The sequence below is a fragment of the Gastrolobium bilobum genome, unplaced genomic scaffold, assembly GCF_033153095.1.
Source record: "Gastrolobium bilobum isolate Gb01-03AN ecotype WA unplaced genomic scaffold, APGP_CSIRO_Gbil_v1 utg4283, whole genome shotgun sequence".
Lineage (NCBI taxonomy): Eukaryota > Viridiplantae > Streptophyta > Magnoliopsida > Fabales > Fabaceae > Gastrolobium > Gastrolobium bilobum.
This window is the reverse complement of record NW_026896420.1, coordinates 132,976-151,475: the sequence shown is the minus strand read 5'-3', so window position 1 is coordinate 151,475 and position 18,500 is coordinate 132,976. Positions and strand designations below refer to the sequence as shown.

Below are 18,500 nucleotides of genomic sequence, written 5' to 3'. Positions count from 1 at the left end.
CAGCAGTGGAATATATATGATTTGTGAGGGAGCAGGACACGGGAAGAACGCAATAATTCTTTCGGTAAACAATCGATTCCAATTTAACATTAAACTAGTGAACTACCCGTGCTGATGCACGGGAAAAAAAATTGGTTTGTTTGGCATGGTGGGTCGGCCCTCCGGGCCGAACTCATTTTGTCAGTATTTCAAAGGTCTCAAATAGTCATTTTTTTAAATAACAAAACAGTCATTCATTGTTACATTAAAAATAGGAAAGAAAATGGGATAATAAAGTTCATATCTTTGAAGATAGATAAGGAAAAGAGACGCGAATAAATAGTCATTTTTTTTGTCTTTACCTGTAACATACAACGAAGTTATATCTTTGAAGAAAGAACCCAATATACTATAGCAATCTTTGAAATACTTCCTTGTAAACTATATTAAGGGTACTATTCGTAACGCAGCCATTTTCATCAAGTATCAATATCTTCAATCCATGCTTACTCTTTACTCTAGACAGTGCCACATATAATTGCCCATGAGTGAAGACAGGCTTAGGGAGATAAATTGCAACATGTGAAAGTGATTGTCCTTGACTCTTGTTGATAGTCATGGCAAACGATACAATCAGGGGGAATTGTCTTCTTTGGAAATTTACAGGAAACGTATGACTCGATGGGCTCATCGTCATTCTAGGGATTAACACAGTTTCCCCTATATTGCTTCCTGTAAGTACAATTGCCTCAACAACATGATTCCCTAATTTTGTAATAAGCAATCTCGTGCCATTGCATAAACCTCTCGACTGATCAATATTTCTTAATAGCATTACTGGAACTTTAACTTTCAAGATTAATTTATTATCAGGAATCCCTGAGCATGATAATGTATTTAAGATCTCAGGGGTGATTTCATCATCCTCAACAGAGGAAGTCCCACCTTGCTTAAGAATTTTATCCGAACTCAAAAAAGTCCTTTCTTCACCAGGAATCATAGACATTAGGTGCTCGTTTAACATAGCAACATCAGACAATTTAGGAGTTAGAATAACACGTTCTATAAAGAAGGTCTGATCCAAAATATTATCCAAGAGATTCGGATAAACAAAATTAACCATATCCGACAGCGGATCTTCCGATTCGACAATCAACAATTCATCTGGAATTGTTATAATAGATTCTCCATCAACATCATCTCCAAGATTACCATCCCCAACTTTAAGTAGCCACTCAGAAAATTCTTTTATTTCCTCTAAATTGTGAGTGCTACTTCCAGAATTAAGACGCATGTTCTTGGTCAAAGTTAATAAATGACAATGGGACCATAAATGAGAAGAATTGATGGTTGCATGAACTATATCTTGTCTGCTGCCATGAGGAATGACAGGTAATATTTGCCAAAAGTCACCTCCTAGAACAACAACTTTTTCACCAAATGGCATATCAACACAGCTTGTATCAGAAATTCTAAGAACATCTCTCAGTGTCCTATCCAGAGCCTCAAAGCAAAATCTATGTACCATTGGAGCTTCATCCCAAATGATTAACTTTGTTTTTTACAGCAACTCAGCTATAGTAGATTTCGGCCTTATATTACACGTTGAATCTTCATTGATTTGAATAGGAATACGAAATCTAGAATGCGATGTTCGTCCTCCAGGAAGCAGAAGGGAAGCAATTCCGCTAGAAGCAACATTAAGTACGATTCCAGCTTTTGATCTAATAGATGCTGAAAGAGTATTCCAAATAAATGTTTTTCCTGTACCACCGAACCCGTATAGGAAAAATAACCCTCAATTACCTGCCGTAACTGCTGAAACAATTTTATCATAAACAGCTTTCTGCTGATCAGTGAGGGAATTAATTAGTCTTTTATGCTCCTCTTCCAAAGCAAATTTGTCATACATTAATTCATCCAACACTAATCGATTTTGCATATCAAGCAAAGTTTCACTATTGATGCGTGGCATTGACGGATAATCAGAGAGGCATTTCCCATTGCTCTGCAGTACCTTATCAATTTCTTCAAGAGTTATGTTTTTTATAGACTCTTCTGTAAGAATTGCATCCAACAAAGCATAAAATTCAAAGGAAAAAAATTAAAAAAGTAACAAAGATAAAGTAATCAAAGAAAGAAAAGAGAGCGAAATAAGTACTAAAGCATCATTTGCTGAATGCGGAAAAAAAAAACAAAATAAGCACTAAAGCAACATTTGCTGAATACGGGCAAAAAAAGATAATAAGTACTAAGGCAACATATGCTGATTTCGGTTAAACAAAAAACAATTGTATGAAATATTATTATAACACGTACCTTGACGTCCTATTCTTTTCCTATGCCGATAAACAACGTCGTCGGATAAAAATTTCCAACACTCTTGCCAAACTTTTTCAGGTCTGTTCATTGAGTTGGCAAATAACAACAGAGCAAACAGACATCTAAGATAAGCAGCAGATCCCCAGGAACTTGCCTCCTTAATTGCATCAATATACTCATTGTCATCATCCAGAAGTCCTAAAGAATAGCACGCATCCTTAAATGTAGGAAAAACCACGCCATTGATCGTTCTAAGATCTTCATAACTGGTGCAACCTCTTTGAAGGAAATGGTTTGTTGGAAAAACCACGCCATTGATCGTTCTAAGATCTTCAGAATAAGATTACTCGTGACAAAACATTAAAAACACAAAACTATAACCGCAAAGAGTTTAAAAATAAGGAAATAGTCATGATACAGAATAAACCAATGACGTTTAAAAATTAAAAAAAGGCAGCAAAGAGTATGGGAAAAAAATAAAACCTGCAATAATTAAAAAAAGGATAACAGTGAGGAAGAATCTATTACCAACTAAATAAGGGGAGTCAGACGTTTCTTTCTCAATGATGTTTATAATCAACTAAATCAAAATCACTCGCACAAATATCAGAAACAACAATCGATTTAACATCAGTCCTCAAGTTGAAAGACAAACGATACTGATGCTTGGTTGGCCTAAAAACATCGCTATTGAATCCAACTCCAATTTTTTTTATAAAATAGCACTCTCCTTCGTTGATTTTATTCCGCACCTGCAAGATACCTTTGACAGTGGCGTGGAGCCTACCACCCTACAAAAGAATGGAGCCAACTTATGTCAACAACGTTAACTAAAATGATCAAAACAAAGATGAAAGATTTTTAAAACACAGAACACAACCTGTTCATCCAATAAAACCATTTCAAGATTGTCCTCCAAATTTTTACGCTGAAAGTTAGGAACTTTCCAAGTCCGAACCACCTTCACCTTAATCCTCCAGTCCTCCTTGGCAGGATTAACATCCTTCAGAAAATCATATTTTGAACTCATATTTTGTGTAAGAAGAAAAAACAGAGAAGCAATCACCGACGTTGAAGAATAATGCGTATGAGGAATTGTATAAATGAGAGTGATTTATAGTTTTTGAATTGTCTTCTTTAAAAAATGTGAAGTTTTTGAATTAAACTGAATAAAGATTTAAAAAACAAAGATAACGACAAAAGAGTGATTCAGTAGTTATAAATGAGATTTTCATGGAATAAAACAGTCATTTGTTTTAATAACAATGAATATCCCATTTTTTTTTTCAAAAAACGTAAAGATTTGAATTAAACTCAATAAAGGTGAAAAAAACGATTAGATTACATGATAACCATCAATTATTTAAAAAACAAAGATGACGACAAAAGAGTGATTCAGTAGTTATAAATGAGATTTTCATGGAATAAAACAGAAGTTTTTTCTAATAACAAAACACTCATACCTGATTCCATTGAATATAGAGGTTAATAAAAGATTCAAATTTAAAAATCTGAAAATAAGGAACAAAGGTCGGGATATGTATAATTATTTTTTTTTACTAATTAATTTTTTTCCGAGTAAATAGAATTGTATTCTTTAAAAAATGTGAAGTTTTTGAATTAAACTGAATACAGATTTAAAAAACAAAGATAACGACAAAGAGTGATTTAGTATTTATAAATCAATGAATATCTCTTTTTTTAACAGTCATTTCATGGAATAAAACAGTCATTTGTTTTAATAACAATGAATATCCTGTTTTTTTTTTCAAAAAACGTAAAGATTTGAATTAAACTGAATAAAGGTTAAAAAAACGATTAGATTACATGATCAACATCAATTATTTAAAAAACAAAGATGACGACAAAAGAGTGATTCAGTAGTTATAAATGAGATTTTCATGGAATAAAACAGTCATTTGTTTTAATAACAATGAATATCCCATTTTTTTTTCAAAAAACGTAAAGATTTGAATTAAACTGAATAAAGGTTAAAAAAACGATTAGATTACATGATCAACATCAATTATTTAAAAAACAAAGATGACGACAAAAGAGTGATTTAGTAGTTATAAATGAGATTTTCATGGAATAAAACAGAAGTTTTTTCTAATAAAAAAACACTCATACCTGATTCCACTGAATCAAGAGGTTAATAAAAGATTCAAATTTAAAAACCTGAAAATAAGGAACAAAGGTCGGGATATGTATAATTTTTTTTTTACTAATTAAATTTTTTTTCGAGTAAACAGAATTGTATTCTTTAAAAAATGTGAAGTTTTTGAATTAAACTGAATAAAGATTTAAAAAACAAAGATAACGACAAAGAGTGATGAAGTAGTTATAAATCAATGAATATCCCATTTTTTAACAGTCATTTCATGGAATAAAACAGTCATTTGTTTTAATAACAATGAATATCCTGTTTTTTTTTCAAAAAACGTAAAGATTTGAATTAAACTGAATAAAGGTTAAAAAAACGATTAGATTACATGATCAACATCAATTATTTAAAAAACAAAGATGACGACAAAGAGTGATTTAGTAGTTATAAATCAATGAATAAGCAATCTTGACCATTGATTTAAAGTAACAAAGTGATTTAGTAGTTATAAATCAATGAATAAGCAATCTTGACCATTGATTTTAAGTAACAAATCCTGTCAATTGAAAATATAATTCTTTTTTGTATTTATTATATTCACCGATTTACCATTAAAGGAAACTTTTTTAAATGTTGTAGTGTGAACACAATGGTGAAATTGAACCACAGTGCGACACGTCAGCAAGGTTTCCACAGAATGAAATTCCTTTATAATATAAGATTATATTCACCGATTTACCATTAAAGGAAACTTTTTTAAAGGTTGTAGTGTGAACACAATGGTGAAATTGAACCACAGTGCGACACGTTAGCAAGGTTTCCACAGAATGGAATTCCTTTATAATATAAGATTTGCTAGTAACAGAAACATTCTAACTTGAAAACCATATTGGGTCACGCTTGATCAAGTCGTTATTTGAGTTGGTGGCTCGCAACTGGAGTTGTGATTTTTTTGGGACCGCATTTGAAAGTTTTTTCAAGTTCTTTGAAAATAGGAGGGGAATGCAATCCAAATACTCAAATCAGTATTTGAATTAGTAAATTGGTATATGGATAAAATATGTAAAGAAGAAATTCAACCCAAAAGCTTAAGCTGTTGGGCGAGGCTACATTAATGGTTTTATATATTTCAACACGCTCCCTCACACCAGAGCTCGCTGGGCTTGAATGGTGGACAATGCACAGACCCACCTACCTGTGCGAACAAAGAAATTCCACTTGAAAGAAAGTGGGGGGCGACGAGGATCGAACTCGGGACACGAGGCTCTGATATAATGTAAAGAACCAATTCACCCCAAAAGCTTAAGTTGTTGGGTAAGGCTACATTAATGGTTTTATATATTTCAACATGTTAGGATAACATCACCTTTGATCTTATCCTCCAAAACACTAAGACCGATTCTTCAGCACCTTTGTATAGTTGTTTAGCTGTTCCTTTGTATAGTTGTTTAACTGTTAGCTTAATTCTAGGTATAATATCTTGTTAGCTTGATTATCTGTATAGTCGAATATTTCTGTTAGCTGATAGCTTCTTATCTGGTACAACAATATCGTGTATATATATTGGCAATCTGCCATCACTCAATACAATTTGATTCAAACCCTTTCATAGCTTTCTATATGGTATCAGTTTAAAAACAAGGTTCCGATCCACAAACCTCCTTAATCTTTACTGATTATTCTTCCGATTCTTCTTCTGCTGCCCATACACAACCCAATCCAGAACCTACCCCCAAACCTTCTGATCCTCGTTCTCTATTTTTCATGCCTACCTCTGATAGTCCTGGCTTGTTTCTTACCAATGTGGTATTGAAAGGAGAAGCTAACTATGACGTCTGGGCCAAATCAATCAAGAATGCACTTCTTGCCAAAAATAAAGTAGGTTTCATCGATGGCACCATTCTCCAACCTGCAAATGATGCGTCTGATGAAATCCATGCCTTGACTCTTTGTAATCCATGATCAATAGCTGGATCCACAACACTATTGATCCCCTTCTCAAACCTTATATTCATTATTTCTCCACAGAAAAGGCCCTTTGGGATGATCTCAGGGAATGCTATTCTATTCAAAATTCCCCCAAAATTTATCAGTTGAAATCAAACCTCTTTCAACTGCGACAACAAGGTGCTTCTATAGGCACGTACTACACAAAACTCAGGGGTGCATGGGACGAACTCGATGATGCAAGAGCACTACCCGACTGCCCTCTTGGTGCAACTTGCCTTGTCACACAACATATTACAAAGGAAATGGCCGACGATCGGGTCTATCAATTCCTCCTAGGCCTGGACACTGCTATGTTCGGCACCATCCGCACTCAACTGCTCAATCAACCTACCCTCCCATCTCTGAACAAAGCCTACTCAACGCTAGTGCACGAAGAAACTCAACTCCTTATGGCTCAGACTCATGAGGTACGCAGTGATGCACTTAGCTATATCGTAAGGGAAACTCAACAATTTAATTCCTCCACTGCTAATCCTGTTCGCTGTAGTCATTGTGGTAAGTTGTACCATGATGCCTCTAAATGCTATCAACTTCGTGGTAAACCTTCTTATGGCCGTGGAAGGGGACGTGGCAAACCTCATGACAGACGCTACAACATAGCCAATCCTCCTGCCACACAAACAGCAACAGCAGCTCCTATGGTGTCCAATCCTAATGTTGTTTCTAACTTGAGTCCTAAGATTCTTCAGCAACTTGCCAACATGGTAGTCTCCTCCACTGCACCATCCGCTGATGCCACTACACTTTCTGGTAAGCAAACTACACCTTATACCTGGCTAGTGGATAGTGGCGCATCCCAACACATGACTGGGAACCTTCATCTACTCTCAAATATTGAAACCATTCAGCCTACTTCTATAGGTTTGCTCGATGATGATCAGCTTGTTTTAAATCAATGTGGAAGTATACACTTGACATCCAATATTACTCTTCGGAATGTGCTATATGTTCCAAAACTCCAATGCAATTTAATATCAGTTGCTCAACTACTTACTGATACAAATTGCACTGTTTCTTTCACTCATAATGGCTGTGAATTGCAGGACCCCACAACGAAGATCAAGACTGGACTGGGTAGATTGCAAGCTGGTGTTTATGTGCATGACTCCTCCACGTCCATCTCTACTGTATGCACTGCTCAGACCCAACAAAATGCAGAAATTTGGCATCGTAGACTGGGTCACCCTTCATTTCAGTTCTTGAATTTCCTTCCTTTTGTTGCAATGAATAAAAATAGGGACACTTCTTCTTCCACTTGCGATATATGCCTCCAAGCACAACAAACTCAGACTGTATTCCCTATTAGCATTAATAAAACTACTTCTTGCTTTGCTCTTATTCATTGTGATATATGAGGCCCATATCAAACCACTTCTTTAACTGGGGCAAGATACTTTTTAACGATTATGGATGATTTTAGCAGAAATGTGTGGGTCTATTTAATGGCAACTAAGTCTGAAACATACCAATATTTAACTCAATTCGTTTCGATGGTACGTATTCAGTTCGACACCACTGTTAAAGTTATACGTTCTGACAATGGTTCTGAGTTTTGTGCTCATAATCTATGCAAAGTTTATTCAGATATGGGTATTATACATCAGACATCATGCGTAGACACACCGCAGCAAAATGGGCGTGTGGAAAGAAAGCACAGACATATTCTGAATGTAGCACGTGCCTTACGCTTTCAAGCTAATCTCCCCATCGAATTTTGGGGGGAATGTGTACTCACTGCTATCCATTTAATAAATAGGACCCCTACACCTTTACTTCAAGGCAAAACTCCATATGAATGTCTCTTTAATCGCAAACCCAGCTATGATCATATCCGTGTATTTGGGTGTCTTTGCCATGCTCATCCACGCCCCAAATCGTTGGATAAATTTGCTGCTAGATCAATAAGATGCCTATTTTTGGGATATCCTTTTGGAAAAAAGGGATGGAGGTTTTATAACCTTGACACACAAACCATCTTTGTCTCTAAAGATGTAGTATTTGAGGAATACACCTTTCCTTTTGCAATGCAAACACAAAAACCTACCCCTGTTGATATCCCTCACCTATCATCACATGAACCCATACCTATTGCACCTGAACCAGCCTTACTCATCCTTTGAGATGACCGAGACATATCCACAAATCCAACACCTTCCGTGCATAATGACATTCCTGATGACCAGCCACCCATCCATATGCCAGCTCCAATCGAACCATTAGCCATACCTCAAACACATACCTCAGACACTTCAACTGCTACCCAACCCTCTTTACCTTTACCAGCTTCCAACGAACCACACAGCAACACATCAGACACTTTGCTGGTCAACCATCAAGAGCCTCAAGTGCAACCTAATGATACATCAGAGAACCTGGGACGTGGTCATCATTCTCGTCATCCTCCACATTATCTAAAGGATTTCCAATGCAGCAATATCATAGCACATAACCTAGCAACTGCTTCTACCACATCCAGTCCATCTTCAGGTATTACTTACCCTATTGCTAATTTTGTTTCTTGTTCCAGATTTTCTCCCAAACATCAACAGTTCCTTGCTGCCATTTCTGCTGGAGTCGAACCAAAAACATTTCGCGAAGCAGTTTCTGATGAAAAATAGCGTGTAGCCATGCGCAAGGAAATTGATGCATTGGAACAAAACAATACTTGGGAACTCACTTCATTGCCACATGGAAAATGAGCAATTCCATGTAAACGAGCAATTCCATGAGAGATTCAAAGCACGGTTAGTAATCGCTGGCAACAATCAAAAATCTGGAGAGGATTACTTCGATACATATGCTCCCGTAGCCAAAATGGTTAGCGTAAGGACTCTTCTTGCCGTAGCAGTGGCCAAGAAATGAAACTTATATCAGTTGGATGTGATGAATGCTTTTCTACACGGAGATCTTGCGGAGGAGGTATACATGCGAATTCCACAAGGTTTCAATAATCACAAACCGCATCAGGTATGTCGTTTGCAAAAGTCTCTTTACGGCCTATGACAGTCCCCTCGTAATTGGTTTGCCAAGCTGCGATCTTCTCTTGAGTCATATGGTTTCACTCAATCAAAAGCAGACTATACTTTATTCACCCTACACAAGGATGGTCACTTTGTTGCTCTTCTCATCTATGTTGATGATATTATCCTAACCGGTGACAATGCAGCCGTATGCAATGATGTTAAGACCTTCCTCCACTCATGCTTTCACATTAAAGATTTGGGGATTCTCAAATACTTTCTTGGTATTGAAATAGCTCACAGTTCCTCTGGTCTGTTTCTAAGCCAACGTAAATATGCTCTTGACATATTAGACAATGCTAGCCTCCTCGCATGCAAACCGTGTGACTTCCCTCTTGAAACGAACCATAAACTTGCTGTTACAGAAAGCCCACCTTTCTCGGATCCAGCACGCTACCGCAGGTTAATTGGATGTCTAGTGTATTTAACTATTACTAGACCTGAGTTGAGCTACTCAGTCCATGTACTCTCTCAATTCATGCAAAATCCCACAACCGCTCAATATGAAGCTGTCATCCGAATTTTGAGGTACATAAAAGCTAATCCTGGTCAAGGCTTGCTTCTTAAATCAAATAATGATCTTCTTCTTCGTGGGTATTTGGACTCAGATTGGGCTAGTTGTCCCCTCACTCGTCGCTCAGTCACCGGTTATTTTATTATGTTGGGCAACTCACCAATTTCTTGAAAAACAAAGAAGCAGCCTACAATGTCTCGCTCCTCCGCAGAGGCAGAATATCGCGTAATGGCAGCAGCTACAGCTGAGTTATTATGGATCAAATCATTCTTACACTCTCTTGATGTTTCACACTCACAGCCCATGCGCCTGCATTGTGATAATCAATCGGCTATGCAAATAGCTGCTAATCCCGTTTTCCACGAACGCACCATATATACAGAGATTGATTGCCATTTTGTGTGAGACCATGTTTTAAGCAACACAATAAATACTTCCTATGTTCGTTCCGATCAGCAGGTTGCAGACATATTTACTAAACCCCTTGGCATGAAGCAATTTGGCTTTCTACGCAGCAAGTTGGGCATCTCTTCCCTACATGCTCCAACTTGAGGGGGAGTGTTAGGATAAGATCACCTTTGATCTTATCCTCCAAAACACTAAGACCGATTCTTCAGCACCTTTGTATAGTTGTTTAGCTGTTAGCTTAATTCTAGGTATAATATCTTGTTAGCTTGATTATCTGTATAGTCGAATTCTGTTAGCTGATAGCTTCTTATCTGGTACAACAGTATCGTGTATATATATTGGCAATCTTCCATCACTCAATACAATTTGATTCAAACCCTTTCATAGCTTTCTATAATATGTATATACTATAAAGTTGCTGTATTTATAGTGATAAAGAGACCTGCTTTGGGGTTTGAGTGACCACAAGGTATTAGTTCCTTTGCTGTTATCCGTCTGGTTGGCTTTATGAGAGGTTCTCATGATGCTGTTTATGCTAGTGTTCTTGTCCTGCTATGGTACGTGGAGACTATGTCAACCTTGTCAATTAATTAATTAATGTGCTTGAATCAGTCTTTTGTGATGCTAACCATGCATTCCTATGCCAGTGCGACATAAATTACGTGTTGAACTTGTTCTCCAAATGGTATGCTAAGTTTACTTTGGAGGAGGATAAAGAATGGTAAATATTGCCTTAAGAGGATTGGGCCCTTCCTATTTAGACCTCTTAAGAATTGTCTAGATCAGTATCCAAGACCCTGCGGATTATGTTTTAAACTTCCACTCCACCGATTAATGATGTGATCACGAGATTAATGATTTTCATGTTATAGGAGATAATTTTATCTCCTATACATATAAAAGTGTGTGAGACTTATGTTTTTTTTCTTCTCTCTTCTTCTCTTCACATGATCTCACATAGGCTCCACACATATTTTTATGTATGTATTGGAGATAATTTTATCTACTATAACATAACAAACACTTAATCTCATTAAGTGCATATATTGTTATTTAGGAAAATGGAAGAGAATTCAAAGAAGAAGAATAAAAGGTGTAAAATTGCAATGTATAATTACAATACTTATAAAATCCAGTAATTAACATAACATAAAATTAGAGAAGAATAACATTTTGCTTAAATGTTTGCGTAAGTAGCTGGGAACCGTAATGAAAGGAACAAGCGAAGCAATAGCATCGTATTAATTAGGATCTCCACCTCCTCCTTTAATCTTTATCATCATTGATATAGAAATTTACTGCAAGTAAGAGACGAAGAATGACAAGAATGAAGCTCCAAGCAGGGAACCAACAATGGGGATCGTTGGGCTTGACCCACTGGATGGTCCAGGAGCTGCTGCTGGGGCCTCATGGGCCGTGGCCAAAGCCATGGACATGAAGGTGGCAGCAACGAGGAAAGCACAAGAGATTTTCTTCATTTCCATATGTCTCTGCAATGAAGATGATGTTCTGTGGAGGCTAATATATAAAGAAAGAGCATAGATGATTAAGTATACATATATGGTATTGGACAATTTGTATATAAGACATATTTTACGTGTATAGCTTGGGATTGAGAAGTGTACATTCATTTCCAGCATTTTTGAAGCTGTTTAGTATATTGAATGAACCAATGATTACATACAGTTGTCATTAAACTACTGTTTCTCTCAGAATCATATAAATTTTAAGATTTGTATCAAAATTATTGTTCTAAATAAAATAATAATAAAAATTAACACCATTAATTTATCAAAAAAGAAAATTGACACCATTTTATTATCAATTAAATTTAAAATACATTAATTTTAAGAAAGAACATAAAAAACTTTTAACACGGAGAAAAACAGAAATAAATTATTTTGATTATGTTGATACCTTATATTTAAAAAACCTTATCTGAATATTTAATTGATTGGAAGTGTAGGAAATTAGGCGAAAAGAATATATTCACGTGGTTCTACCAATAATCATTGCGTATATTAAAGTTGGCACACAATTTCCATAAAGTATTATATAATATCGAAATCGAAAGTTCACTTAAATTTTCACCTAACATATCAGAATTTGCAAAAATGCCCGATACACGATGCGCAGTGGCAGACTCCAGATTTTTTTCCCGTGGGGAAAAAAATCAAATTTTGTTCCACTCTCCAACCACAATTTGAGTTGTACACCATGATTAAAATAATCACTTAACCTTAAAAGGTAGGAAGAGTAAATCAATGCTGCTTCTAAGCTAGGTATTCCAAGGCTCATGTTTCATGGTGCAAGTTATCTTGCGCACTTTGCTGCGCATTCTGTCGAACACTAGTCATTCTGGCGCAAGCTACATATCTTGTCTTCTGCTTTAAGTAATGACCTCTCAATCTTCTTTTTCCAGTATCTACGCCAAGTTGCTTGTATGAAACATGCAGCCCATGTCTTCATTTGGGAGGATTAGAACTTGAATAAGCAAATTGCTGAATGAGGTTATGAAACTTTTTTTCTTCTTCTAATTTTAAGAGACAATAGATTCTAATATATTTACCATAACTCCACATGTCCCCATGCATTTGTTAGACACTCTAGTGCTTTTATGAAGAAGAACTACTATTATAAGATTGGTCCTCATATAATTTTTATAACGTTTTGATTTGCTAATATAAGTTTATAATTAAAATGAGTTTGACGGGACTAGCTATAAAAGCAAATTATCTCAAAATAAGAACCTAAACAAAATTTATGCTTTTGAATTATATCTGCTCCTTGTTTTCACAAAATGTAATGATGCATCATCAAAGATATAAAAACAAGAAGAGGAAGAAGAAATTAACATTGATATCAAGCCTTACCTGAAAGTTGTTAGAAATTGACACACACAAAAACTAAAAAACAAAAGAGAAAGAGAAGAAAAAATCGACACAGTGATTTACCCCAATTCATCCAACATAGATTACGTTCAGGTTATTTGTACTATATTCACCTCACCGACACTCATTACAAGTCACTCAGTTTACAAAGGAATATAAATAGGTTTTAGAAAACCCAAAAAATAACAGTTATTCATGGACCTAAACTCAAACTACTAAGAAAAAGAAAATACAATGAGTCATCAATGATTCAGCAATGAGTTAGCCATGAGTCGGCAATGAGTCATCTGAATGCGAAATATGAGTCATATCCAACAAAAATGTGCGAGAGCTATTTGCTGTGAAGACGTCGAAATTGGGAAGCAACAAACTTCTAATAAAGTACACTAATTTTGCCTTGAAAAGATGTTGCAAACACTAATAAATCCACATAAAAGTTGCATATATAGTTCATAAAATGTACATTTGCATACGAAGACAAGGACACAGAAGAGATTATTCACCAATGTTAAATTGCACTAGCCCCCCTTGGTTCGCCTTTGATGATACGTATCGTACGATTTACAAGCGCAACGATATGGATTGAGCATTGTATCAGAAAGGGCAGGATTGTATTGGACAATACGATATTGTATCATATAATACGATATTATATCATACAATATGATACTGTTCGTGTATCATGCGATACAAAAATTGAATCAAAATTTATAATTTTTAACATTAAAAAAGGATTTGATGTGTGATTTAAATTAAAAATAATCTAAAAAATTATTATTAATAAGAAAAAGAAAATACAGATTTAATTTGTGATTTAAACTCAAATTTTAATATGAAAAATCTATATTAATAAAGAAAAAAATATTGCCAACAAGAATGATAAGGAAAAAAGGATCTTAGGTTGTTGAACAAAATATGAGAGTTGTGTACCCTAATAAAAGAATGATGGATTAATTATGTCATTGATAAATGCTAATAGTGATAGTAGTAATAATAATAGTTTTAACTATTGATGAGTAGGAGAATAATTAGTTTGTATTTTAACTACTTGTATATTTTGCTTATTTGATCCATTTTGAAATTTAGATTTATATGATATAAATTATATTATATATTTTGAATTATTTTTCATTATGTTTCTGTATCTTATGATTTGATATAATTCACGATACACGATACAAAAAATCGGTCAAATGATACACAATACATATCGCGTTTCAACAATTTTGCAGTCAAAAATCAAATTAAAACAATAAAAAAACAATTTTTAGAGTCCTTTTAACTATAAGTACATAATATATATTTTTACATCTTATATGTAAAACAAGGTTAATTTATCTGTATATATATTCATATAAAATCAAACAGTGTTAAGATCTGTCACCTCGTTTCTTGTTAGGATCTAACATTGGCCACCCTGGACATGGGCCATTTCCCACCCTTCCAACCTTCACCATAGCTTGAAATTGGGAAATTATGGAGTCACAAAATAAATTATGAAGGTGTATACCACTGTATCTTCTTAACGAAAATATTTTCAATATTAAAAGAGTACTGAACATTTAGTGTATTTTTTTTCAAATGTGAAAATTACACTACTTCTGTCTTTATAATTATTTTCTATCATATCCTCTCTCTTTTTTTTCTTTTTTAATAAAGGAATATCTATTCTGGTAGCATAAAAAATATCCTCCGACCCTTGTCTGCACAGCTGTTTCAAAATGAAAAGAAAAACATAGCCGTTTGAAGCCTACATGAAGGGACCACTACAGGAAACAAAAGGAGGATGAGATGACCTGTCTGGTGCGTGCGCGGGTCCTACACCAACCGTCAAAGTATTTAAAGCAGAGAGACGTTGCCGTCTAAACGCATATTAAACTCAAATTAATATGATTAACTTAAAATATTAATTCATTTTATAAGAATTATTACCGTCACAATAACATGAAGTGGAGCCTATAAAACAACGAGTCTTGGCTCTCTCCAATAACACAACACAAGATAGCAAAGCAATTTACACACTCATCCACCACCCTCTCTAAGTATCTATTGTCTTTCTTTACATCTCTTTGTGTCTGAGAGAAATGGCACAACTTAGCAAGAGCATAGCAGTATTTTTCTTCATGGTGTTTGTTGTGGGGCTTGTGTTTGCTACTGGGGTGAAGGCGGAGGATAGTGAGTTCCTTCAAGCACCAGCGCCAGCACCAGCACCAATGGATGCTGGAGCTGGATTTTTGGTGACTTATTCTGGAGCATTTGTTTGCTCCTCATTGCTCCTCTCTCTCCTTGCCCTTCTATGCCATTAAATTTTCCTACGGCATGGAGGCATATATACTTTACTCAATTCTGTTCTCTTATTTGTTCATTCTAAATGAGTGCGTTCGTGGCCACTGGTGGCAACATTATGAATCATTTCTTCTGTAGATGACATTATTGTTGATATATTATGTTATTGTTTTTCCCTAATTATTGGTTGGGGTGTGATTTATCTCTATCGTCAAATATTTCTGATCTTCTAGATTTGCACGGTGTTCTTATTCAGTGACAAAGCGTATTAAACCAAGTGAGTATTTAGAAGAGAAGAAATGCGTAAAAATCATATTAATTAATTAGACAGGAGAAACACAGCATTGAGAACCTCTTCACTAAAGAAACCAGTAACTCTTTCTTTTCTGTCTGTGAAGGGAAAAATAAAATAAAAAGATGCATATGCAATGTTAACCACCTAATGACTAAGTTTGGATATTTAATAAGGGATGACTGTTTCTTCCTAAGAAATACACACCAAGTGGAATTTATTTTTTCTGTTTCTTTCTCTTCTCCCGATTAGATTCCACCCATTCCCATACGTGCAGGAAACATTAAACCCATTTAATAATTAGTAAAATGAAATAGTAAGTTTGGATATTTAACAAATAGTAAGTAAATGAAATAAAAAAAAAAAAGTGTTGTTATCAAAAAAAAAATAAAAAAATAAAAAAAAGTGAGATAAAATGTAATAAAATCATTGGATAATTTACAGTGAAACAGAATATAATTTTCATCCCATCAATTCTATTTCTTACTCCCCAATTTGACTCGGGAGAAAGGAAAATGTATGTAATGAATCGAAACTTAAAACATTCAAAACGATGACAATAAATGTGATGGGGTTATACTTCCATTTAGCCTTTGTGTTAACGACAAGAGTTGCTTAACATATGGATAGAGTTAGCATAGGGTCATGTACGACACTAGTTAAGTGCTTAATGCATATCATCATTTTGAGCAACATTTTAGGCGAGTCTCAAAAACGAACGATTGAAGACCGAGATTCCTAGATGTTGTAGGAAACTTATATTATCAGCAGCCAATTCCTAGATGATCACAAATTGTCAAAGATTCTTACCTTCAACCAATACATATGACAGTTATTATTATTCCGAGCACATTCAAAACAACACAACAATAGCCACTGCCTTGCGGTCTGCGCTCTCTTGTCCAATAGGACTTATTGATGCACTGCTCTGAAGTCTGGTTAACCAGAACTTATGTAATGTTTAAGCCTAAAATCAGATTAAGATAACAACATTTGAATTTCTGTACTCAAATGTCGGATTGCTAGTTGTCACCAAAAGTAATAAAAGGAAATCACTCCAGCTACATGTGTGTTCAAAACATAAAATCTGTACAAGGAACATAATTATTGCAATCCAAACTACAATGAAATAGGAAGTTAGGAACTATATTGCCTACCTTGCAACCAGAGTAAAAAGAACTAAAGAAATCACAGACAACTAAATCTATTCCATATTAAAAAAAGAGAGCTTAAATCAAGTTTGAAGAAATGAAAATACACACACAAAGTATCCAAGTTCATCTGCTCTTTTGTTGAGGGTTTGGCACTTGCGAAAAGAGTTGAAAACTACTAATTCTAACCATATCACAAGCAAATAATCCTATTAATTGGAAAAAACAGAAAGAAGACTCCAGAAACGCTGCAACACATATGCTTTTGCTTTTCTTTTCTTTTTTCTTCCTAGCCATCATCTGGCTTTCTGTAAGTGGAGAAAGGGGATGAAAGAATGCAAAATTCAAATTTGGGGAAGGAAAAGAAAAAGAGAGACGAGCTTATGAAGCTCTGGAGAGTGGAGAATAAAAGAGAGTATAGCACTGACCTTGGCTCTATTAGACTATTACATCCATATTTAGGAAGCATAAATACATGCACGGGACACAATACTTAGACACTAATATGTGCAAATGTCATTTTTTAAAAATTAAGGGCACGGCTAAGATACAAAATATAAAAATGATATAATATTAACATAAAAACATAAATGCTAAATTAAAATAAAGATATCAACCTACCAAAATAAAAATAAAAATAAAGATATCAACCTACCAAAATAAAAATAAAAATAAAGATATCAATGCTTCATAAGTTAGCATTAGTCGTTGAAGATCAAAGTTATCAAATGCGGATTGCGGCATGTTGCGGCCAACTCCGAAAAACGCCATAGTCCTATAACGGGTTGCGGTTGCGGAATAGATATATGACAGATATAATGACAAAAAGAAACATTTTTTAAAGACAGAAATAGAAGAAATGACAAAGAGAGATTAAAAAACCCTTAAATTTTTTCTCTTGCACATTTAAATTTAGGACAAAATCGACATTTTGTCTTATGATAGCAATATAGCCACAAATGCGATAGCAATGGCCGCTATTGCATTCCGATGTGGCGCGGCGCGGTTTCTTGCGGCAAGGCACCGCAACGCCCATACGATGTAGCTCGCGACGTATTGCGGCACAATTATCTACTATGTTGAAGATACGGTAAAATGCCATCATTTATCTAATCCTTGTGGTATCCCATTTGTATTGGTATAAAAATTCATAAAAATAATTGAAAGATGTAGGTTAGAAGTATCAAAAGGTATCTGGAAGGTATCAGACATGATATGTATCCAACACCAATATGACAACCGTGTTGAAGTATTAGTGTTTCCTAGATCCATAACTGTCTATTGTCCTTGGCAGAACTCTTTAAAGCCAAATGCACTGTTTTAAGGTTGTCCATTCATCCATGACCAAATCTTTTGGTGCCCTTATTCTCTTTTATCAAAATTAGTGGACATTCTAAAGAAAAGATGGAAAATCAAAATAATATGGTAGTTCATCTCAAGTGAATGTTTTGAAATACTTAGCTAGAGTTATATCTCTAACACCCCACACCCCATTCTTCTCTTATCTATTGCATACAAAGAAG

The 18,500-nt window shown here is 35.0% G+C and overlaps 1 pseudogene; it reads right to left on the bottom strand.

Moving 5' to 3' along the window:
• Nucleotides 1–337: 337 nt before the first annotated feature.
• LOC133299645 (uncharacterized) lies at nucleotides 338–3,331 on the bottom strand (annotated as a pseudogene).
• Nucleotides 3,332–18,500: the final 15,169 nt, after the last annotated feature.